The sequence below is a fragment of the Somniosus microcephalus genome, chromosome 1 (assembly GCF_052327205.1).
Source record: "Somniosus microcephalus isolate GS21.2 chromosome 1, FLI_Smic_1.0, whole genome shotgun sequence".
Classification (NCBI taxonomy): Eukaryota; Metazoa; Chordata; class Chondrichthyes; order Squaliformes; family Somniosidae; genus Somniosus; species Somniosus microcephalus.
The window spans coordinates 319720889-319745617 of NC_140987.1; the positions used below are offsets into that span (position 1 = coordinate 319720889).

Genomic DNA, 24729 nt, shown 5'->3' on the forward strand with positions numbered 1-24729 from the left:
AATGTGACATTGTGGGGGGGTGAATCTGACATTGTGGGGTTGAATCTGACATTGTCATAGAGTCATAGAGTCATAGAGTAATACAGCACGGATAGAGGCCCTTCGGCCCATCGTGTCCGCGCCGGCCATCAAGCCCTGTCTAATCTAATCCCATATTCCAGCATTTGGCCCGTAGCCTTGTATGCTATGGCATTTCAAGTGCACATCCAAATGCTTCTTAAATGTTGTGAGGGTTTCTGCCTCCACAACCCTTTCAGGCAGTGAGTTCCAGACTCCAACCACCCTCTGGGTGAAAAAGTTCTTTCTCAAATCCCCTCTAAACCTTCCGCCCTTTACCTTGAATCTATGCCCCCTAGTTATCGACCCCTCTACTAAGGGAAAAAGCTCCTCAGCATCCATCCTATCTATGCCCCTCATAATTTTGTACACCTCAATCATGTCCCCCCTCAGCCTCCTCAGCTCCAAGGAAAACAAACCCAACCTGCCCAGTCTCTCTTCATAGCTGAAGCGCTCCAGCCCTGGTAACATCCTGGTGAACCTCCTCTGCACCCTCTCTAACGCGATCACATCCTTCCTGTAGTGTGGCGACCAGAACTGCACACAATATTCCAGCTGTGGCCTAACCAGTGTTTTATACAGCTCCATCATAACCTCCTTGCTCTTATATTCAATGCCTCGGCTAATGAAGGCAAGTATCCCATATGCCTTTTTTACCACCTTATCCACCTGTTCCGCCGCCTTCAGGGATCTGTGTACTTGCACACCCAGATCCCTCTGACCCTCCGTCTTGCCTAGGGTCTTTCCATTCATTGTGTATTCCTTTGCCTTGTTAGTCCCCCCAAAGTGCATCACCTCGCACTTTTCCGGGTTAAATTCCATTTGCCACTGTTCCGCCCATCTGACCAACCCATCTATATCGTCCTGCAGACTGAGGCTACCCTCCTCGCTATTTACCACCCTACCAATTTTTGTATCATCCGCGAACTTACTGATCATACCCTTTACATTCATATCCAAGTCATTAATGTAGACCACAAACAGCAAGGGACCCAGCACCGATCCCTGTGGTACCCCACTGGCCACAGGCTTCCAGTCACAAAAACAACCTTCGACCATCACCCTCTGCCTTCTGCCACTAAGCCAGTTTTGTATCCAATGTGCCAAGGCACCCTGGATTCCATGGGCTCTTACCTTCTTGACCAGTCTCCTGTGCGGGACTTTATCGAAGGCCTTACTGAAATCCATGTATACCACATCCACTGCGTTACCCTCATCCACACACCTAGTCACCCCCTCAAAAAATTCAATCAAATTAGTCAGACATGATCTTCCCTTGACAAAGCCATGTTGACTATCCCTGATTAATCCTTGCCTCTCCAAGTGGAGACACATTTTGTCCCTCAGGATTTTTTCCAATAATTTTCCTACCACTGATGTTAGGCTCACTGGCCTGTAGTTCCCCGGTTTTTCCCTACTACCCTTCTTGAATAATGGTACTACATTAGCGGTTCTCCAGTCCTCTGGCACATCCCCTGTGGCCAGAGAGGTCCTGAATATATGTGTTAGAGCCCCCGCAATCTCCTCCTTTGCCTCACACAGCAGCCTGGGATACATTTCATCCGGGCCTGGGGATTTATCCATTTTTAGGCCAGCTAAAACCGCCAATACCTCCCCCCGCTCGATGTTAATATGTTCGAGCATATCACAGTCCCCCCGCCCTATTTCTATGTCTACATCGTCCTTCTCCATAGTGAAAACAGACGCAAAAAATTCATTCAGAACCCCTCCTACATCTTCCGGCTCCACACACAGATTGCCACTTTTGTCCCTAATGGGCCCTATTTTTTCCCTAGTTATCCTCTTACCCTTAATATACTTATAAAACATCTTCGGATTTTCCTTTATTTTGCTTGCCAGTGTTATTTCATGGCCCCTCCTTGATCTCCTAATTTCTTTTTTAAGTATCCCCCTGCACTTTTTGTACTCCTCTAGGGCTTCCTCCGTCTTTAGCCTTTTGTATCTACCAAAAGCCCTCCTTTTTTTCCTAATCCATTCCCGTATATCCCCTGACATCCAAGGTTCCCTGTGGTTTTTGGAACCACCCTTGACCTTTACGGGAACATGTTGCCATTGTATGTTCTCAATCTCCCTTCTGAAAGCCTCCCATTGCTCCGATGCGGATTTTCCTACAAGTAGCTGATCCCAGTCCATTTTGGCCAGATCCTGCCTTATCCTATTAAAATCGGCCTTCCCCCAATTTAGAACCTTTATTTTCGGCCCATCCCTGTCCTTTTCCATGGCCACCTTAAATCTTACCATATTATGGTCACTATCACCAAAGTGCTCACCTACTAGCACTTTTTCCACTTGGCCGGCCACATTCCCGAGAATTAGGTCCAGTACCGCCCCCTCTCTTGTAGGACTTTCTACTCTTGTGGGGGGTGTGAATCTGACATTGTGGGGGGGTGAATCTGACATTGTTGAGGGTGAATGTGACATTGTGGGGGGGTGAATCTGACATTGTGGGGGGGTAAATCTGACATTCTTGGTGGTGATTGTGACATTGTGGTGGGGGTGAATCTGACATTGTGGGGGGGTGAATCTGACATTGTGGGGGGGTGAATCTGACATTCTTGGTGGTGATTGTGACATTGTGGTGGGGGTGAATCTGACATTGTGGGGGGTGAATCTGACATTGTGGGGGGTGTGAATCTGACATTGTGGGGGGGTGAATCTGACATTGTTGAGGGTGAATGTGACATTGTGGGGGGGTGAATCTGACATTGTGGGGGGGTAAATCTGACATTTTTGGTGGTGATTGTGACATTGTGGGGGGGTGAATCTGACATTGTGGGGGGGTGAATCTGACATTGTGGGGGGCGGGTGAATCTGACATTGTGGGGGGTGAATCTGACATTGTGGGGGGATGAATCTGACATTGTGGGGGGGTGAATCTGACATTGTGGGGGGATGAATCTGACATTGTGGGGGGGTGAATCTGACATTGTGGGGGGTGAATCTGACATTGCGGGGGGCTGAATCTGACATTGTGGGGGAATGAATCTGACATTGTGGGGGGGTGAATCTGACATTGTGGGGGGGGTGAATCTGACATTGTGGGGGATGAATCTGACATTGTGGGGGTGAATCTGCCATTGTGGGGGGGTGAATCTGACACTGTGGGGGGGTGAATCTGACATTGTGGGGGGGGTGAATCTGACATTGTGGAGGGGTGAATCTGACATTGTGGGGGGGTGAATCTGACATTGTGGGGGCGTGAATCTGACATTGTGGGGAGTGAACCTTACATTGTGGGGGGGTTGAATCTGACATTGTGGGGGTGTTGAATCTGACATTGTGTGGGGTGGGTGATTCTGACATTGTGGGTGGGTGAATCTGACTTGTGGGGATGAATCTGACATTGTGGGGTATGAATCTGACATTTTGGGGGGTTGAATCTGACATTGTGGGGGGGGTGATTCTGACATTGTGGGGGGGGTGAATCTGACTTGTGGGGATGAATCTGACATTGTGCGCGGGTGAATCTGACATTGTGGGGGGGTGAATCTGACATTGTGGGGGGTGAATCTGACATTGTGGGGGGTGAATCTGACATTGTGGGGGGGGTGCATCTGACATTCTGGGGGGGTGAATCTGACATTGTGGGGGCGTTGAATCTGACATTGTGGGGGGGTGAATCTGATATTGTAGGGGTGAATCTGACATTTTGGGTGGTTGAATCTGACATTGTGGGGGGGTGAATCTGAAATTGTGCTGGTGAATCTGACATTGTGGGGGGGTTGAATCTGACATTGTGGGGGCTGAATCTGACATTGTGGGGGGGTGAACCTGACATTGTGGGGGGGATGAATCTGACATTGTCGGGGGGTGAATCTGACATTGTGGGGAGGTGAATCTGACATTGTGGGGGGTTGAATCTGACATTGTGGGGGGGGTTGAATTTGACACTGTGGGGGGTGTTGAATCTGACATTGTTGTGGGGGTTGAATCTGACATTGTAGGGGGGGTTTGAATCTGACATTGTGTGTGGGTTGAATCTGACATTGTGGGGGTGTTGAATCTGACATTGTGGGGGGGTGTATCTGAGATTGTGGGGGGCGAATCTGACATTGTGGGGGGTGAATCTGACATTGTGGGGGGTGAATCTGACATTGTGGGGGGTTGAATCTGACATTGTGGGGGGTTGAATCTGACATTGTGGGGGGGTGAATCTGACATTGTGTGTGGGGTGAATCTGACATTGTGGGGGGTTGAATCTGACATTGTGGGGGTGGTGTATCTGACATTGTGGGGGGTGAATCTGACATTGCGGGGGTTGAATCTGACATTGTGGGGCATTGAATCTGACATTGTGGGGGGGTGAATCTGACATTGTGGGGGGGGGGTTGAATCTGACATTGTGGGGGTGTGAATCTGACATTGTGGGGTGAGTTGAACCTGACATTGTGGGGGGTGTATCTGACAATGTGGGGGGTTGGATCTGACATTGTGGGGGGGAGAATCTGACATTGTGGGGCGGCGGTGAAACTGACTTTTTTGCGGGGGTGAATCTGACGCTGTGGCGGGGTGAATCTGACATTGTGGGGGTTGAATCTGACATAGTGGGGGGATTAATCTGACTTTGTGTGGGGATGAATATAACATTGTGGGGGTGAATCTGACATTTTGGGGTGGGTGAATCTGACATTGTGGGGTGTGAGGCTGACATTGTGGGGCTGTGATTCTAACATTGTTGGGGGAGAATCTGAATTTGTATGGGGGTTTGAAACTGTAGTTTATGTACCTTTAAGAGCCCCTGTGTACTGTAATACCGGTAGTGACCACTCGGGTATATAAGCCTGTATAGCGTCTTGTATCTTTTAATTCACCTCCAGACTTTGTTCAGTAAACACCTGTTAAACCAACTCCTGCATTCCGTGTCTCCATTAACACACGGATACAACAGTGGCGACGAATTCGAAATGGACTTACCTGCAATTCGGCAGCACCTCAAGGAGATCGATTCCTCAGACGAAGGTCGAAGAAAAAAAACAAAAAACTGTGGTTTCACCAGCTAGCCGAGCTGGTGGCAGGTACTGCACTAATCCTTCCTGGGCGGCGGGCTGGGGCTCAATCGGGTGGCTCTGCAGCGGGGCCGAGCAGCAAGTCGGAAGGCGGAGGCCAACAGAGACGGAGGGTGGAGCAATCGGGAGACAGCCAGCGCTGCAAAGCAGGTTGGCGTTCGGACCAAGCAGAGGGAGGGAAAAGTCCCAGAGAGTCCGGCGGGAACGAATCTCCAACTATTAAAAATATCTGTGTAAATAAAAACCGCGGAGAACAGCGTTGTCAGCCGCAGCAGCGGCGGGAAAGCGCGGGAGGCGCCATTTTTTCTCGGCAGGGAAGAAAGGAAAGCGCGGGAGGCGCCATTTTTGATTTTCAGGATGCCTAAGACTGGCAATATTACTGCTTTCGATAGTAATATAGAGGATTGGACCACATATGTGGAAAGAGTGGAGGTATATTGCACAGCGAATGAAGTAGAGGATGATAAAAAGGCATCGGTACTTCTAAATCTGATGGGCGCAAGGACATACAGGCTGTTACGAAACTTAATCACTCCAGCCAAACCGATGGACAAGAATTTTAAGGAGATTGTTGATACCCTACAGGAGCACTTAAACCCAACACCGCTGCTGATAGCGAAACGATTCAAATTCTTCAGGAGGAAGTCTAAATCATTGATATATACCACAAAAAGCAAGGGACCCAGCACTGGGCACTGCGGTATGCCACTGGAAACACGACCATTACCCTTTGTTTCCTGCCTCTGAGTCAATTTTGGATCCAACTTGCCACTTTCCCTTGGATCCCATTGGTGGGATTGATTGATTTAATTTAATTTCAATTAATTAAAGGGTAAGTCATGCCAGGAGAGCCCGGCCCCGTGGTATGCTCCTCCTGCGCTATGTGGGAACTCAGGGACACTTCCTGCGTCCCTGATAACCATGTGTGCAGGAAGTGTGTCCAGCTGCAGCTATTGGCAGACCGTATTGCGGCGCTGGAGCTGCAATTGGATACATACTGGAACATTCGCAATGCTGAGGCCATCGTGGATATCACGTTTAAGCAGTTGGTCACACCGCAGGCAAAGGTTGGACAGGCAGAAAGGGAAGGGGTGACCAACAGACAGAGTAGTAGGTGCAGGCAGGTAGTGCAGGAGTCCCCTGTGGACATCCCCCTCTCAATCAGATATACTACTTTGAATACTGTTGAGGGGGATGTCTTATCAGAGGAAGGCAGCAGCAGCCAACTTCCTGGCACCAAGGGTGGCTCTGCTGCACAGGACCGGAGGAAAAAGAGGAGTAGAGCTATAGTAATAGGGGATTCTATTGTAAGGGGAATAGATAGGCGTTTCTGCGGCCGCAAACGAGACTCCAGGATGGTGTGTTGCCTCCCTGGTGCAGATGGTGTGTTGCCTCCCTGGTGCAAGGGTCAAGGATGTCTCAGAGCGGCTGCAGAACATTTTGGAAGGGGAGGGTGAACAGCCAGTTGTCGTGGTGCATATAGGTACCAACGATATAGGTAAAAAATGAGATGAGGTCCTAAAAGCTGAATATAGGGAGTTAGGAGGTAAATTAAAAAATAGGACCTCAAAGGTAGTAATCTCAGGATTGCTACCAGTGCCACGTGCTAGTCAGAGTAGAAATAGAAGAATATTTCAGAAGAATACGTGGCTAGAGGAATGGTGCAAGAGGGAAGGATTCAAATTCCTGGGACATTGGAACCGGTTCTGGGGGAGGTGGGACCAGTACAAACCGGATGGTTTGCACCTGGGCAGGGCTGGGACCGATGTCCTAGGGGGAGTGTTTGCTAGTGCTCTGGGGGAGGGTTTAAACTAAAATGGCAGGGGGTTGGGAACCTGAGCAGGGAGACAGAGGAAAGGGAAACAAGGATAAAAGCAAAAGACAGGAAGGAGAAAAACAAAAGTGGCAGTCAGAGAAATCAACGGTTTAAATCAAACATGGCCACAGTAAATAATAATTCTAATAGGTCTAAGAGCGTTAAAAAAACAAGCCTGAAGGCTTTGTGTCTTAATGCGTGGAGCATTTGTAATAAGGTGGATGAATTAGCTGCGCAAATAGAGGTAAACGAATATGATTTAATTGGGATTACGGAAACATGGCTCCAGGGTGGCCAAGGCTGGGAACTCAACATCCAGGGGTATTCAATATTCAGGAAAGATAGGCAAAAAGGAAAGGGAGGTGGGGTAGCATTGCTGGTTAAAGAAGGGATTAATACAATTGTAAGGAAGGATATTAGCTCTGATGATGTGGAATCTGTATGGGTAGAACTGAGAAATACCAAGGGGCAGAAAACGCTAGTGGGAGTGCTATATAGACCTCCAAACAGTAATGCGGAGGTTGGGGATGGCATTAAAAGGGAAATTAGAGAAGCGTGCAATAAGGGCACAGCAGTCATCATGGGTGACTTTAATCTACATATAGATTGGGCTAACCAAATTAGTAACAATACTGTGGAGGATGAATTCCTGGAGTGTTTACAGGATGATTTCCTGGGCCAATATGCTGAGGAACCAACCAGATATCAGGCCATCTTAGACTGGGTATTATGTAATGAGAAAGGATTAATTAGCAATCTTGTTGTACGAGGCCCCTTGGGTCAGAGCGATCAAAGAAATCTTCATTAAGATGGAGAATGAAGTAGGTGACTCAGAGACTAGGGTCCTGAATTTAAATAAAGGAAACTACGATGGTATAAGAACATAAGAACATAAGAAATAGGAGCAGGAGTCAGCCAATCGGCCCCTCCAGCCTGCCCCGCCATTCAATAAGATCATGACTGATCTGATCCTAACCGCCAATCCACTATCACAGAACCATCTCCTGAATCTAACAGAATTAGACACACGAAATAGGAGCAGGATCAGGCTACACGGCCCCTGGGCCCGCTCCGCTACCCACAGGGCCATGACCGATCCGAACCTAGACTCATGTCCAAATTCCTGCCCGCTCCCCGTAACCCTTAATTCCATTTACTTCTAGGAAACTGTCTATTTCTGTTTTAAATTTATGTAATGATGTAGCTTCTACAACTTTTTGGGGCAGCATATTCCATGGACCTACCACCCTCTGAGTGAAGTAGTTCCTCCTCATCTCAGTTTTGAAAGAGCAGCCCCTTATTCTAAGACTATGCCCCCTAGTTCTAGTTTCACCCATCATCGGGAACATCTTCCCCGCATCCACCCGATCCAACCCCTTCACAATCTTATATGTTTCAATAAGATCGCCTCTCATTCTTCTGAACTCCAATGAGTAGAGTCCCAATCTACTCAACCTCTCCTCATATGTCCATCCCCTCATCCCCGGGATTAACCGAGTGAACCTTCTTTGTACTGACTCGAGAGCAAGTATGTCTTTTCTTAAGTATGGACACCAAAACTGTACGCAGTATTCCAAGTGCGGTCTCAACAATACCTTGTACAACTGAAGCAATACCTCCCTATTTTTATATTCTATCCCCCTAGCAATGAAAGCCAACATTCCATTGGCTTTCTTAATCACTTGCTACACCTGCATACTAACCTTTTGAGTTTCGTGCACCAGGACCCCCAGATCCCTTTGTAGTTCAGTACTTTCCAGTTTCTTGCCAATAAGATAATAACTTGCTCTACGATTTTTCCTGCCAAAGTGCATAACCTCACACTTTCCAGTATTGTATTCCATCTGCCAAATCTCTGCCCACTTACTTAGCCTGTCGATGTCCCCTTGCAGGTTTTTTATGTCCTCCTCACTCACTACTTTCCCTCCCATCTTAGTATCATCTGCAAACTTTGATATGTTACACTCGGTCCCCTCCTCCAAATCGTTAATATAGATTGTAAAGAGTTGAGGACCCAGCACTGACCCCTGCGGAACACCACTAGTTACTGATTGCCAGTCTGAGAATGAACCATTTATCCCAACTCTCTGCCTTCTGTTAGAAAGCCAATCCTCTATCCATGCCAGAATATTACCCCCAATCCCGTGATTTTTTATCTTAAGCAATAATCTTTTGTGTGGCACCTTGTCAAATGCCTTTTGGAAGTCTAAATACACTACGTCCACTGGTTCCCCTTTATCCACCCTATACATTGCTTCCTCAAAGAACTCCAGCAAATTTGTCAAACATGACTTCCCCTTCATAAAACCATGCTGACTTTGTCCTATTAAATTATGATTATCCAAATGTCCTGTTACTGGCTCCTTAATAATGGACTCCAAAATTTTACCTACCACAGATGTTTCCAGCCTTCTGCCTACTGCCCTTTTTAAATAAGGATGTTACATTAGCAGTTTTCCAGTCTGCCGGGACCTTTGCCGAGTCCAGGGAGATTTGGAAAATTAATACCAATGCATCCACAATCCCTACCGCCACTTCCCTCAAGACCCTAGGATGTAAGCCATCAGGTCCAGGTGATTTATCCGCCTTGAGTCCCATTTTTTTACCGAGTACCACTTCCTTAGTGATTTTGATCGTGTTTAGCTCCCCCCCCGCTTTAGCCCCCTGTTTTTCCAGTGTTGGGATATTCTTAGGCCTAGAAATTCACTGGCCTTAGCGCCGCTTTTGAGGCGCTAGAGGGCCTAGCACCGAAGTTATGGCCAGTTTAGAAATTGACAGGGGCCCTAAATCGGCGTTAGGCCGGTAGCGCTGCGCCGGCACCGATGACGTCATCGGTGTGCGCAGCGTCCCGTTTGCCATGGTAACCTGCCCGAACTCGGAAATTGAGTTGCGGCCGCCTCGCCCGTGGCAGCCGCAAGCAACGTTCTGGCAGAGGTGCCTTACAGAACTTTGCGCCGGCGCATTAAAGGCCCCGCGGCGGCCGGCCGCTTTCCCGCCGGCCGCCTGGCTGCAGCTCCCTCTCCGGACTTCCCCCCGCCCCCCCCCCCAGAACAGAAGCAAGCCCGGCACTTGTCCGAGGTGCCGGGCTCATTTTTAAAAAGATTATCGCGGGCCGCGGCCGGGTGCAGGCAGCTCCTCCTTAACGGAAGGAGGAGGCCTGCACTTCCCGAGCCTGCCGCACCGCAGCGGGCGCCGCAGCGCCGGAATAGCGCCGCAATGCGGCGCGTGGCGCCAGTTTTGAGGCGCTGAGACCCCTCAGTAGCGCCGGCAGCCGTTTGGGCGCGGCGCTACTGAATTTTTGGCGCGCGCAGGGGGACGTAGCGCCGGCACTAACTTCCGGCGCTAAAGCCCTCGCTGCGCCAAAACCGAATTTCTAGGCCTTAGTGTCTTCCACTGTAAAGACTGATGTAAAATATTCATTCAGTGTTTTTGCCATCTCCATATTTCCCACCATTAATTTCCCGGTCTCACCCTCTAAGGGACCAACATTTACTTTAGCCACCCTTTTTCTTTTTATATACCTATAAAAACTCTTACTATCTGTTTTTATATTTTTTGCTAATTCACTTTCATAATCTATCTTCCCTTTCTTAATCAATCTTTTTGTTATTTTTTGCTGTCTTTTAAAGTTTTCCCAATCCTCTATCCTCCCGCTAGATTTGGCTACCTTTTATGCCCTTGTTTTTAGTCGAATACTATCCTTAATTTCTTTACTTAGCCACGGATGCCTGTCTTTTCTTTTACACCCTTTTCTTCTCAGTGGAATATATATTTTTTGGAAGTTGTAAAATAACTCCTTAAATGTACACCACTGATCATGTATCGTCTTACCCTTTAATCTATTTTCCCAATCCACTCTACTCAATTCCGCTCTCATACCTTCATAGTCTCCTTTATTCAAGCTTAGCACGCTTGTTTGAGATCCAACCTTCTCACCCTCTAATTGAATATGGAATTCAACCATGTTATGGTCACTCATTCCAAGGGGATCCTTTACTAGGACATTTTTAATTAATCCCATCTCGTTACACAGGACCAGATCTAAGGTTGCTTGCCCCCTGGTCGGTTCAGTTACATACTGCTCAAGAAACCCATCCCTAATACACTCAATGAACTCATCCTCAAGGCAGCCCTGCCCAATTTGATTTGTCCAATTAATATGATAGTTAAAATCCCCCATAATTATAGATGTTCCCTTATTACAAGCCTCAACTATTCCCTGATTGATACTCCGTCCAACAGAGTTGCCACTGTTCGGAGGCCTATAGACTACGCCCACTAGTGTTTTTTTCCCCTTATTATTCCTTACCTCCACCCAAACTGTTTCATTATCCTGATCTTTTGACCCAATATCATTTCTCTGTATTACAGTGATTCCTTCCTTTATTAACATAGCCACCCCACCTCTCCTTCCTTCCTGCCTGTCCTTCCTGATCGTTAAATAACCTGGTATGTTTAATTCCCAGGCATTGTCACCCTGCAGCCATGTTTCTGTAATGGCCACAAGATCATACCCATATGTAGTTATTTGTGCCATTAACTTGTCTATTTTGTTACGAATGCTACGTGCATTCAGATAGAGAACTTTCAAAGATGTTTTGTGACACTTAGTTCCTGCGTTTGCCCTTTTTATTACTTTACCTTTTACTCCATACCTTCTGCCCCTTCCTGACACGCTCTGGTTTTTAATTTCCCCACTGCTACCTAAGTCTATGACCTTCTCTGTTGTCATTTTTATTATTTGCTCTCTAGGAATCTCCCCCCCACTAGTTAGTTTAAAGGCCTCTCTACAGCCCTAGTTATATGACCCGCCAGGACTCTAGTCCCAGCACTGGCCAAGTGAAGCCCGTCCCAACGGAACAGCTCCCTCCTGCCCCAGTACTGGTGCCAGTGTCCCAGGAAGCAAAACCCATTTCTCCCACACCAGTCTTTGAGCCACGCATTTAACTCTCTAATTTTATTTGTCCTAGCCAAATTCGGGAGTTGGGTAGGATTGATTGGAGAATGTCACTCAAAGGGTTGACGGTGGATAGGCAACGGCAAACATTCAACGACGGCATAAAAATAAAACAAGAAAGGTGACTCAACCGTGGCTAACAAGGGAAATTATGGGTAGCATAAGATCCAAGGAGAGGACATATAAATTGGCCAAAAAAAGCAGTAAACCTGAGGATTTGGAGCAGTTTAGGATTCAACAAAGGAGGACAAAGGGATTAATTAAGAAGGGGAAAATAGAATATGAGATTAAGCTTGCAGGGAAAATAAAAACTAACTGTAAAATCTTTTATAGATATGTGAAGAGAAAAAGATTGGTGAAGTCAAGCGTAGGTCCCTTGCAGTCAGAATCAGGGGAATTTATAATGGGGAACAAAGAAATGGCATACCAATTAAATACATACTTTGGTTCTGTCTTCACAAAGGAGGACATAAATAACCTCCCAGAGATGTCGGGGAACATAGGGTCTGATGAAAGGGGGGAACTGAAAGAAATCAGTATTTGTAGGGAAATGGTGTTAGGGAAATTGATGGGATTGAAGGCCGACAGATCCCCAGGGCCTGATAATCTACATCCTAGGGTACTTAAGGAAGTGGCCCTAGAAATAGTAGATGCATTGCTGATCATCTTCCAACATTCGATGGAATCTGGAACAGTACCCATGGATTGGAGGGTAGCTAATGTTACCCCACTATTCAAACAGGGTGGTAGAGAGAAAACGGGGAATTACAGACCGGTAAGCCTGACATCGGTAGTGGGGAAAATGCTAGAGTCCATTATAAAAGATGTAATAGCAGAGCACTTGGAAAACAGTGACTGGATCGGACAAATTCAACATGGATTTACAAAAGGTAAATCGTGCTTGACTAAACTACTGGAATTTTTTGAGGATGTAACTGTTAAAATAGATAAGGGATAACCAGTGGATGTGGTATATTTGGACTTTCAGAAGACATTCAATAAGGTCCCACATAAGAGATTAGCATGTAAAGTTAAGGCACATGGGATTGGGGGCAAGGTATTGACTTGGATAGAGAACTGGTTGGCAGACAGAAAGGTCTTTTTCCGAGTGGCAGGCAGTGACTACTGGGGTACCGCAGGGGTCAGTCCTTGGACCCCAGCTATTCACAATATGTATCAATGATCCAGACAAGGGAACTAGATGTAATACCTCCAAGTTTGCAGACGACACAAAGCTGGGTGGCCGTGTGTGCTCTGAGGATGATGCTGAGAAACTCCAGGATGATTTGGACAGGTAGGGTGATTCGGCCGAAGCATGGCAGATGCAATATAACATGGATAAATGCGAGGTTCTCCCCTTTGGTGTCAAAAGCAGGAAAGCAGATTATTATCTGAATGGATTTTGGGGGGTGAATCTGACATTGTGGGGGGAGTTTATCTGACATTGTGGGGGGGTGAATCTGACATTTTGGGGGGTGAATCTGACATTGTGTGAGGGGTGAATCTGACATTGTGTGGGGGGATCTGACATTGTGGGGGGGTTCTGACATTGTGGGGGGGATCTGACATTGTGGGAGGTGAATCTGACATTGTGGGGGGGATGAATCTGACATTGTCGGGGGGGTGAATCTGACATTGTGGGGGGGTGAATCTGACATTGTCGGGGGGGTGAATCTGACATTGTCGGGGGGTGAATCTGACATTGTGGGGGGGTGAATCTGACATTGTCGGGGGGGTGAACCTGACATTGTGGGGGGGATGAATCTGACATTGTGGGGGGGTGAATCTGACATTGTGGGGGGGATGAATCTGACATTGTGGGGGGGGGTGAACCTGACATTGTGGGGGTGAATCTGACATTGTGGGGGGGTGAATCTGACATTGTGGGGGGGTGAATCTGACATTGTGGGGGTGGTAATCTTACATTGTGGGGGGGTGAATCTGACATTGTGGGGGGGAATCTGACATTGTGGGGGGGTGAATCTGACATGTGGGGGGGTGAATCTGACATGTGGGGGGTGGGGAATCTGGCATGTGGGGGCTGATTCTGACTTTGTGGGGGGGTGAATCTGACATTGTGGGGGGTGAAACTGTCATTGTGGGGGGGAATCTGACATTGTGGGGGGGTGAATCTGACATTCTGGGGGGGATGAATCTGACATTGTGGGGGGGTGAATCTGACATTGTGGGGGTGAATCTGACATTGTGGGGGGGTGAATCTGACATGTGGGGGGGTGAATCTGACATGTGGGGGTGGGGAATCTGGCATGTGGGGGCTGATTCTGACATTGTGGGGGGGTGAATCTGACATTGTGGGGGGTGAAACTGTCATTGTGGGGGTGTGAATCTGACATTGTGGGGGGGTGAATCTGACATTGTGGGGGGGTGAATCTGACATTGTCGGGGGGTGAATCTGACATTGTGGGGGGGTGAATGTGACATTGTGGGGGGTGAATCTGACATTGTGGGGGGTGAATCTGACAGTGTGGGGGGTGAATCTGACATTCTGGGGGTGAATCTGATATTGTGGGGGTGAATCTGACATTGTGGGGGGTGAAACTGTCATTGTGGGGGTGTGAATATGACATTGTGGGGGGGTGAATCTGACATTGTGGGGGGGTGAATCTGACATTGTGGGGGGCTGCATCTGACATTGTGGGGGGTGAATCTGACATTGTGGGGGGTGAATCTGATATTGTGCGGGTGAATCTGACATTGTGGGGGGTGAAACTGTCATTGTGGGGGTGTGAATATGACATTGTGGGGAGGTGAATCTGACATTGTGGGGGGGTGAATCTGACATTGTGGGGGGTGAATCTGACATTGTGGGGGGTGAATCTGATATTGTGCGGGTGAATCTGACATTGTGGTCGATCGGCTGATTGCACGAGTCCGATCGCGTCGAGGTAAGTTTGGGTGGTGTGTGGAAACACTTGCTCCTCCTGGCCCACAAGCAGTATTGTAAACACACATACCAGATGGATCCCGCCCTTCTCACCTCATTGCATGCAGCAAGACCTGGACGACATTCAGGCTTGGGTTGATAATGGCAGTATCATTCATGCCACCAAGTGCCAGGCAATGACCATCTCCAACAAGGTCTAACCACCGCCCCTTGACATTCAACAGCATTACTGTTGCTGAATCCCTCACCACCAACATCTGGGGGTCACCATTGACCAGAAACTTAATTGCACCAGCCACATAAATACTGTGGTTACCAGAGCAGTTAAGAGGCTGGGTATTCTGCAGTGAGTGTCTCACTTCCTGACTCCCCAAAGCCTTTCCACCATCCAGAAAGCACAAGTCAGGAGTGTGACGGAATACTCTCCACTTGCCTGGATGAGTGCAGCTGCAACAGCAATCAAGAAGCTCAACACCATCTAGAATAAAGCAGCCCACTTGATTGGCACCCCATCCACCACCATAAACATTCACTCCCTCCACCACCAGTGTACCATGGCTGCAGTGTGTACCATCTACAAGATGCACTGCAGCAACTCGCCAAGGCTTCTTCGACAGCACCTCCTAAACCCAGGACCTCTTCCACCTAGAAGGACAAGGACAGCAGGCGCATGGGAACACCACCAATTCCCCCTCCAAGACTTACACCATCTGGACTTGGAAGTATATCGCTGATCCTTCATCGTCGTGGGTCAAAGTCCTGGAACTCCCTCCCTAGCAGCACTGTGGGAGTATGTTCACCACACAGACAGCAGCGGTTCAAGAAGGTGGCCTTCTCAAGGGCAATTATGGATGGGCCTTGCCAGCGACGCCCACATCCCATAAACAAATAAAAAAAAATTTACCTGACAGGATTCCCGGTCTCCATGAGTTAAAAATAAAAATTCAGACATGCAGCCTTCTTATAGATTTCAGTGACCAACCCGTCTCCTGAGAGTGGATTAGTCTCCCGCCCCGCCCCCCCCACCTGCCTCCATTAAAACCGGAAGAAGGCAGATTGGAGGTGGGTAGGGGTCACGCTTGAGAACCCCACCCACCCCAGCCCACCCATCCTTGTGGTTTAAAATTACCCCTTTAACTTCAACAGTGAGGATGCAGAAAGGAAGCAGAGTTAGTAGGTTGGGGATTTAGAGCTCAGAACCAACAAGAGAGAAAAGCTCAGAGGACCATAGCAGTATAAATAAAATAGAAACGAGGCAGGTTGGGTTAAAGAGTGAAAGAGAAAGGAGAAAGAACGAGGGAGGCCGGAAGCTGGAGGTGAGACTGGGATCGATCATCTATCAGACAACAAACCTTTTCCTTCGATCCCAACCAGGAGTGAAGAAAATAATTTGCATTTATATAGCACCTTTCACATCCTCAGCACAACCAAAGGCCCTTACAGCCAATCAAATACTCTTGAAGTGCAGTCACTGTGTGTGTTTCCTGCAATCACAGCAGCACTTTGTGTACAGCAAGGTCCCACAAAATGGTAAATGTGATAATGAACAGATAATCTGTTTTTTGATGTTATTTAAGAGATAAATATTGGCCAGAACACTGGGGAGAACTCCTCTGCTCTTCTTCCAATAGTGCCATGTGATCTTTGATAATGTAGCAGAGCCACTGAGGGACTTTGAGCAACTGTACATAATTCCCTTTAACGAGGTTTTACTCCAACCTAAGCCTGTACCAGTCTGTTAGTGATTTCTGTGTTTGTACATACTGTTTGCATGCATGGGGCGCGGTCCCTTTAAGACTGCGGCAAAGCGCGGGTAAACGCGATGACGTCATGCCCCAATCACGTGACCACCCAAGCGCGGGAGAAACGTGATGACATTATGACGCCATCCACGGGACCGCCCTGGCAGTCCTCGTGGAGCCTCCAACCAGCAAAGACCTGTTTTCGTGGTTCTCCTGTATCGATCTCGACAAACTGTTTAAACTCGTTTGTTCTGCATTAAAACTTGTTTGTTTGATCGCCTGAGTTGACCTCAGTTCTTAGATAGGAATTGGGCAATTCCTACATTGGTGACCCCGTCTTTTGTGAACGTTTTTCGCAAAAAGAACACTACATGGAGGACAACGCCGTTTCATTGAAGCTACCGCAGTTCTGGGAGCAGCAGGCGACCTCGTGGTTCATCCAGGTCGAAGCCCAGTTCACTCTGAGAAGCATCGTTGCAGATGAAACTAAATACTTCTACGTGGTCTCGGCACTCGAAAGCTCCACCGCCTCGCGGATCATCAGCCTCCTCGAGAACCCTCCAACGGAGGGCAAGTATGATACCATCAAGGCGCGGTTGCTGCAAGTATTCGGGCTCACTAAATCTGAGCGCGCACATCGATTGCTCGCCATGCCCGGGCTGGGGGACTCCAAGCCTTCGGAATTGATGAGCCAAATGCTCACACTCCTGGGCTCCGAACCAGAATGCTTCCTTTTCCGGGAACTCTTCCTCAGCCAGCTGCCTGAGCAGGTACAAGCTGCCCTGGCCAGATCCGAGGTAGAAGACTGCGCGGCACTTGCGGCAGAGGTGGACAAAATATTCGCAGTCACGCAGCAGTACTGCACCGCCACGAGGTGCCCATCCCCCGCGGAAGCTGCCACGAGGCACCCCTCCCCCACAGACGCCGCCACAGCTCGTCGGTCAACAGGGCTGTGTTTCTACCACGCGCACTTCGGCGCGAAGGCAAGACGGTGCCGTCCTCCCTGCAGCTTTCCCCAAATAATAAAACAACTGCGAATAATGAGGAACGGGTCTAATGGGCGCCCCGCGGCCGCCATGGCGATCGGCAACGCGGGCAAGCTGCTTTTCATTACCGACACGCTCTCCGGCCGTCGTTTTCTGTGCGACACTGGAGCGCAGTGCAGCATATTGCCAGCTTCCCCCCTCAATGTTCAGGCAGGGAAGCACGGCCTCGCCCTTCAAGCGGCCAATCGCGGAGCGATTTGGACGTTCGGCAGACGGCGTGTGGAGGTTTGCTTCGGGGGGCAACATTTTCACTGGGAGTTCGTTACGGCCAAGGTTTCTCAACCCATTGTCGGCACGGATTTCCTGTGCGCCAACAGCCTCCTGGTCGACGTGAAAAACCGACGGTTGATCAACGCGGCAACCTTCAATTCCATCCCCTGTTACCGCAGTAACACTACGTCACGCACGGTCGCCTGTGCTTTCCCGACTCCCGACGAGTTCGCCCGTCTGCTCGCAGAATTTCCCAACCTGACGAGACCGACGTTCTCCTCCACGGCCACGAAACATGGTGTGGAACACCACATCACCACCAATGGTCCCCCGGTCTACACGCGAGCTCGGCGCCTGGATCCTGGCAAGCTGGCGGTTGCAAAGGCGGAGTTCGCCACCATGGAACGTTTAGGGATTATTCGCCGGTCGAATAGTTCCTGGTCTTCACCACTTCATATCGTTCCGAAGCCTGGCGGCGGATGGCGACCTTGCGGCGACTATCGACGCCTGAACGACGCCACCACTCCGGATCGGTACCCGATCCCCCACATCCAAGATTTCTCTGCCCATTTGGCAGGATGCAGCTTCTTCTCCAAAGTTGACCTCGTCCGGGGCTACCACCAGGTCCCAGCGCACCCACAGAATCCAGAAGACCGCGGTCATCACCCCATTCGGCCTCTTCAAATTTCTGCGCATGCCATTTGGCTTAAAGAACGCCGCCCAGGCTTTCCAGCGCCTGATGGATTCCGTGCTGCGGGACCTCAACTTCATCTTCATCTATCTGGATGACATTCTGATCGCCAGCTCCACCAAAGAGGAACATCTCTGTCACCTACGCTCCCTGTTTCCACGCCTCAGCCAACATGGCCTGATTATCAACCCGGCTAAGTGCCAGTTTGGCCTGCAACAAATCGATTTCCTGGGGCATTACATCACTGCAGAGGGGGCGGTTCCTTTGCAAACGAAGGTAGAGGCGGTGACATCCTTTCCACACCCGCAGAACATAAAGGCCCTGCAGGAATTCCTAGGCATGGTAAACTTTTATCACTGTTTCGTGCCTAAGGCAGCACTGCTCATGCAGCCCCTGTATGAGGCCCTCAAGGGCAGGACAGGCAAGGACCCGATAGACTGGTCGGTTGACATGGTCCGAGCGTTCACTGACACCAAAGGCGCCTTAGCCAGCGCGACCATGCTGGCACACCCATTACCAGGAGCCACCATCGCCCTCACCGCCGACGCGTCAGACTACACAATCGGCACCGTACAGGAGCAATGGGTGAACGGGACATGGCAGCCATTGCCGTTCTTCAGCCGGCAACTTAGACGGAATGAAAGATCCTATAGCACTTTCGACCGGGAGTTGCTAGCCCTTTTTCTGGCCATCCGCCATTTTCGGTTCTTGCTGGAAGGACGTCCTTCCACCGCTTTTGTGGCCCACAAGCCACTCACCTTTGCCATGGCCAAGACCGCCGAACCATGGTCATCCCGACAGCAGCGTCAACCGAATTACATATCCGAATTTACTACGGATATCAAGCACGTGGCCGGTAGGGACAACCTGGTGGCAGACTGCCTCTCCCGCGCGACTGTCAATGCAGTCCATCTGGGCATCGACTACGCCCTCATGGCGGTGGACCAAGTCTCGGACCCAGAAGTTCAGGCTTACCGAGCCAACATCACTAGTCTCCATACGATAGCAAAATACTGCAGATGCTGGAAATCCGAAATAACAACAGAAAATGCTGGAAAACTCAGCAGGTCAGGCAACATCCGTGGAGAGAAATTTGAGTTGACGTTTTGGGTCGAAACCCTTTTTCATCGAGTTCCATTCAGCAGGTACCACGCTGCTGTGTGACGTCTCCGTACGGGACCCTCGCCCTGTCGTGCCAGTCGCCTGGCGCCGCAAGGTTTTCGAAGCCATACATGGGTTGTCGCACCCAGGGATGAAGGCCTCGCAGAAGCTCACGTCGGCTAAATTCGTTTGGCATGGCATGCATAAGGATGTCCGTGACTGGGCCAACACCTGCGTCGTCTGCTAAAAGGCCAAGATACAGCGCCACGTCAAGGCCCCATTGGCCACCTTCACGGTTCCGGAGCGGCGTTTTGACCACGTCAATGTGGACCTGGTAGGACCACTTCCACCTTCCCATGGTTTTCTCACATTCTGACCATGGTAGACCGCACCACCAGATGGCCAGAAGCGGTGCCCCTGTCATCCACTACTTCGGCGGACATGGCCAGGGCGTTCATTTCTTCCTGGGTCGCCCATTTTGGAGTGCCCGCTGATATTTCTTCGGATCGAGGACCGCAGTTTTCCTCCGAACTCTGGAATGCAGTGGCTCAGGGACTCGGCGTCAAATTGCACTGCACTACAGCCTACCACCCTCAAGCGAATGGCCTCTGTGAATGTTTTCACAGATCGCTGAAAGCCGCACTGAGGGCCAGCTTCCAGGACGCTGGATGGGTGGACAAGCTACCGTGGGTTCTGTTGGGCCTTCGCACGGCTCCCAAAGAAGAGCTTCACTCTTCCTCTGCAGAGTTGGTTTATGGTCAGCCGCTGCGAGTCCCAGGGGATTTCCTGCCAACGCCGACGGAGCCATGGTCCACGTCAGGCCAGCTTAACAGTCACCAGGAGGCAGCCAGATGTTTTGCGCCGGTCCCCACGTCACGCCACGGGCTTCAGCGATCGCACGTGCCCACAGAACTTAAAAAGGCATCGGGATCTGCTCAAGGCCCCGTATACAGGTCCTTTCCGGGTGTTAGAGGCAGGAGACAAAACCTTCAAGGTCGATGTCGGTGGTAAACCGGACCACACTTCAGTCGACCGTTTAAAGCCGGCACACTTGGACCTCGACTGCCCCGTCGAGACAGCACAGCCGCCAAGACGAGGTCGGCCACCCATCGTCGTCACACCGGATCAAGTGCAATCGCCCGCTCGACTGCCAGCCGTCCAGCAGCCTCTGCTTCGGGAGTACAGGAGTCGTTCTGACAGGCTTGTCAGACCCCTTCACCATTTGACTTTTTCCGTTAAAGAGAATTCTGGGGGGGCGCATGTGGCAGAGCCATTGAGGGACTTTGAGCAACTGTACATAATTCCCTTTAACGAGGTTTTACTTCAACCTAAGCCTGTACCAGTCTGTTAGTGATTTCTGTGTTTGTACATACTGTTTGCATGCACAAGGCGTGGTCCCTTTAAGACTGCGGCAAAGCGTGGGTAAACGCGATGACATCATGCCGCTAATCACGTGACCACCCAAGCGTGGGAGAAACGTGATGACGTCATGATGCCCTGGCAGTCCTCGTGGAGCCTCCGACCAGCAAAGACCTGCTTTCGTGGTTCTCCTGTATCGACCTCGACAAACTGTTTAAACTCGTTAGTTCTGCATTAAAACTTGTTTGTTTGATCGCCTGAGTCGGCCTCAGTTCTTAGATAGGAATTGGGCAATTCCTACAATAAGAACATAAGATGTAGGAGCATATGGGATACTTGCCTTCATTAGCCGAGGCATAGAATATAAGAGCAGAGTGGTTATGATGGAGCTGTACAAAACGCTAGTTAGGCCACAGCTGGAATACTGTGTGCAGTTCTGGTCACCACACTATAGGAAGGATGTGATTGCATTGGAGAGGGTGCAGAGGAGATTCACCAGGATGTTACCTGGGCTGGAGTGCTTCAGCTATGAAGAGAGACTGGACTGGCTGGGGTTGTTTTCCTTAGAGCAGAGAAGGCTGACGGGGGACCTGATTGAGGTGTACAAAATTATGAGGGGCATAGATAGGGTCGATAGAAAGGAACTTTTCCCCTTAGTAGAGGGGTCAATAACCAGGGGGCATAGTTTCAAAGTAAGGGGCAGGAGGTTTAGAGGGGATTTGAGGAAAAACATTTTCACCCAGAGAGTGGTTGGAATCTGGAACTCACTGCCTGAAAGGGTGGTAGAGGCAGGAACCCTCACAACATTCAAGAAGCATTTAGATGAGCACTTGAAATGCCATAGCACACAAGGCTACGGACCAAGTGCTGGAACATGGGATTAGAATAGATAGGGCTTGATGGCCGGTGCAGACACAATGGGCTGAAGGGCCTCTTTCTGTGCTGTATAACTCTATGACTCTATGACTCTATAGGAGCAGGAGTAGGTCATTTGGCCCTCGAGCCTGCTCCGCCATTAAATAAGATCATGGCTGATCTGTTCTTGGCCTCAACTCCACTTCCCTGCCCATTCTCCATAACCCTTGACTCCCTTACCATTCAAAAGTCTGTCTATTTCCACCTTAAATATATTCCATGACCCAGCCTCCACAGCTCTCTGGGGAAGAGAATTCCAAAGATTCACGACCCTCTGATAGAAGAAATTTCTCCTAATTTCCAATTTAAAAGGGTGCCCCCTTATTCTGAAATTATGCCCCCTCGTTCTAGATTCCCCCATGAGGGGACACATCCTCTCTGCATCTACCCTGTCAAGCCCCTTCAAAATCTTAAATGTTTCAATAAGATCCCCTCTCATTTTTCTAAACTCCAATGAATATAGACCCAACCTGCTCAACCTTTCTTCATAAGACAACCCCTTCATCTCAGGAATTAACTTCTTGGACCTTCTCTGAACTGCCTCCAAAGCAAGTATATCCTTCCTTAAATAAGGAGACCAAAACTGTACGTAGTACTCCAGGTGTGGTCTTATCATTGCCCTGTACAGTTGTAACAAGACTTCCCTACTTTTATACTCCATTCCCTTTGCAATAAAGGCCAACATTCCATTTGCCTTCCTAATTATTTGCTGTAACTGCATGCTAACTTTTTGTGATTCATGTACAAGGACCGCAGATCCCTCTGTACCTCAACATTTTGTAATCTCTCCCCATTTAAATAAAAATTTGTTTTTTTATTTTTCCTATTAAAGTGGATAACCTTGCATTTTCCCACATTAAACTCCATCTGCCAGATTTTTGCCCACTCACTTAGCCTATCTATATCCCTTTGGAGATTCTTTGCGTCCTCCACACAATTTGCTTTCCCACCTATCTTTGTATCATCAGCAAATTTGGCTACATTACATTCGGTCCCTTCATCCATGTCATTAATATAGATTGTAAATAGTTGAGGCCCCAGCACTGATCTCTGTGGCACCCCACTAGTTACAGTTTGCCAACCTGAAAATGACCCATTTATCCCGACTCTCTGTTTTCTGTTAGTTAGCCAATCCGCTATCCATGCTAATATATTACCCCCAACCCCGTGAGCTCTTATCTTGTGTAGTAACCTTTTATGTGGCACCTAATTGAATGCCTTCTGGAAATCCAAATATACGACATCTACTGGTTCCCCTTCATCTACCCTGCTCATTACATCCTCAAAGAATTCCAGCAAATTTGTCAAACATGATTTCCCTTTCATAAATCCATGCTGACTCTGCTTGACTATATTATGATTTTCTAAATGTCCTGCTACCACTTCCTTAATGATGGACTTGAGCATTTTCCCAATGACAGATGTTAGGCTAACTGGTCGATAGTTGCCTGCTTTCTGCCTCCCTCCTTTCTTAAATAGGGGCGTTACATTTGCGGTTTTCCAATCCACTGGGACCTCTCCAGAATTCAGGGAATTTGGGTAGATTACAACCAATGCATCCACTATCTCTGCAGCCACCTCTTTTAAGACTCTAGGATGCAGACAATTGGGTCCAGGGGACTTGTCCATGTTTAGTCCCATTAGTTTGCCTAGTACTTTCTCTCTAGTGATAGAGATTGTTTTAAGTTCCCTCCCACCCCGATAGCCCCTCGATTATCCATTATTGGAATGCTTTTAGTGTCTTCTACCGTGAAGACTGATACAAAATATTTGTTCAAAGTCTCCGCCATTTCCCTGTTTCCCATTATTAATTCCCCAGACTCATCCTCTAGGGGACCAACATTTACTTTAGCTACTCTCTTCCTTTTTATATACCTGTAAAAGCTCTTACTGTCTGTTTTTATATTTCTTGCTAGCTTACTCTCATAAGCTATATTCTCTTTATCATTTTTTTAGTCATCCTTTGCTGGTTTTAAAAAATGTCCCAATCCTCTGGCCTTTCACTATTCTTCCCAACATTGTATGATTTTATTTTCAATTTGATATCATCCTTTAGTTAGTCACGGATGGTTCATCCTTCTCTTAGAGTCTTTCTTTCTCACTGGAATATATCTTTGCTGAGAGTTATGAAATATCTCCTTAAATGTTTGCCACTGCTTTTCTACAGTCTTACCTTGTAATATATTTTCCCAGTCCACTTTAACCAAGTCTGCCTTCATACCTTTGTAATTACCTTTGTTTAAGTTCAGGACACTAGTTTGAGACCTAGCTTTCTCACCCTCAAACTGAATTTGAAATTCTACCATGCTATGATCACTCTTCCCAAGAAGATCCTTCACTTCGAGATCATTAATTAATCCAGCCTCGTTATACATTACCAGATCTAAAATAGTTTTCTCCCTGGTGGGTTCCACAATATATTGTTCCAAGAAACCATCCCGTATACACTTTAAGAACTCTTCCTCAAGTCTACCTTTGCCAATTTGCTTTGCCCAATCAATATGAAGATTAAAAATCTCCCATGATTATAGTCGTACCTTCCTTACAAGCCTCTATTATTTCATGATTTATACTCTGTCCTACAGCGTGGCTACTGTTTGGGCGCCTGTAGACCACACCCACCAGGACTTATTACCCTTATTATTTCTTATCTGCAACCAAACTGATTCTATGTCTTGATCTTCTGAGCAAATATCATTTCTCATTACTGCATTGATCTCATCCCTTATTAACAGAGCTAAACCACCTCCTTGTCCTTTCTGCCTATCCTTACGTAATGGCAAATACCCCTGTATACTCAGTTCCCAGCCTTGGCCACCTTGCAACCACGTCTCTGTAATGGCTATCAGATCATACCCATTTAGTTCTATTTGTGCTGTCAAATCATCTATATTGTTATGAAT

The 24729-nt window shown here is 48.5% G+C and overlaps 1 protein-coding gene across 1 annotated transcript in view; it reads left to right on the plus strand.

The window, feature by feature from the left end:
• The window catches only part of LOC147124880 (gamma-aminobutyric acid receptor subunit gamma-4-like), a 782579-nt gene that overhangs the window by 291995 nt on the left and 465855 nt on the right, over positions 1 to 24729 (plus strand). The gene's annotated exons all lie outside the window — the stretch shown is intronic.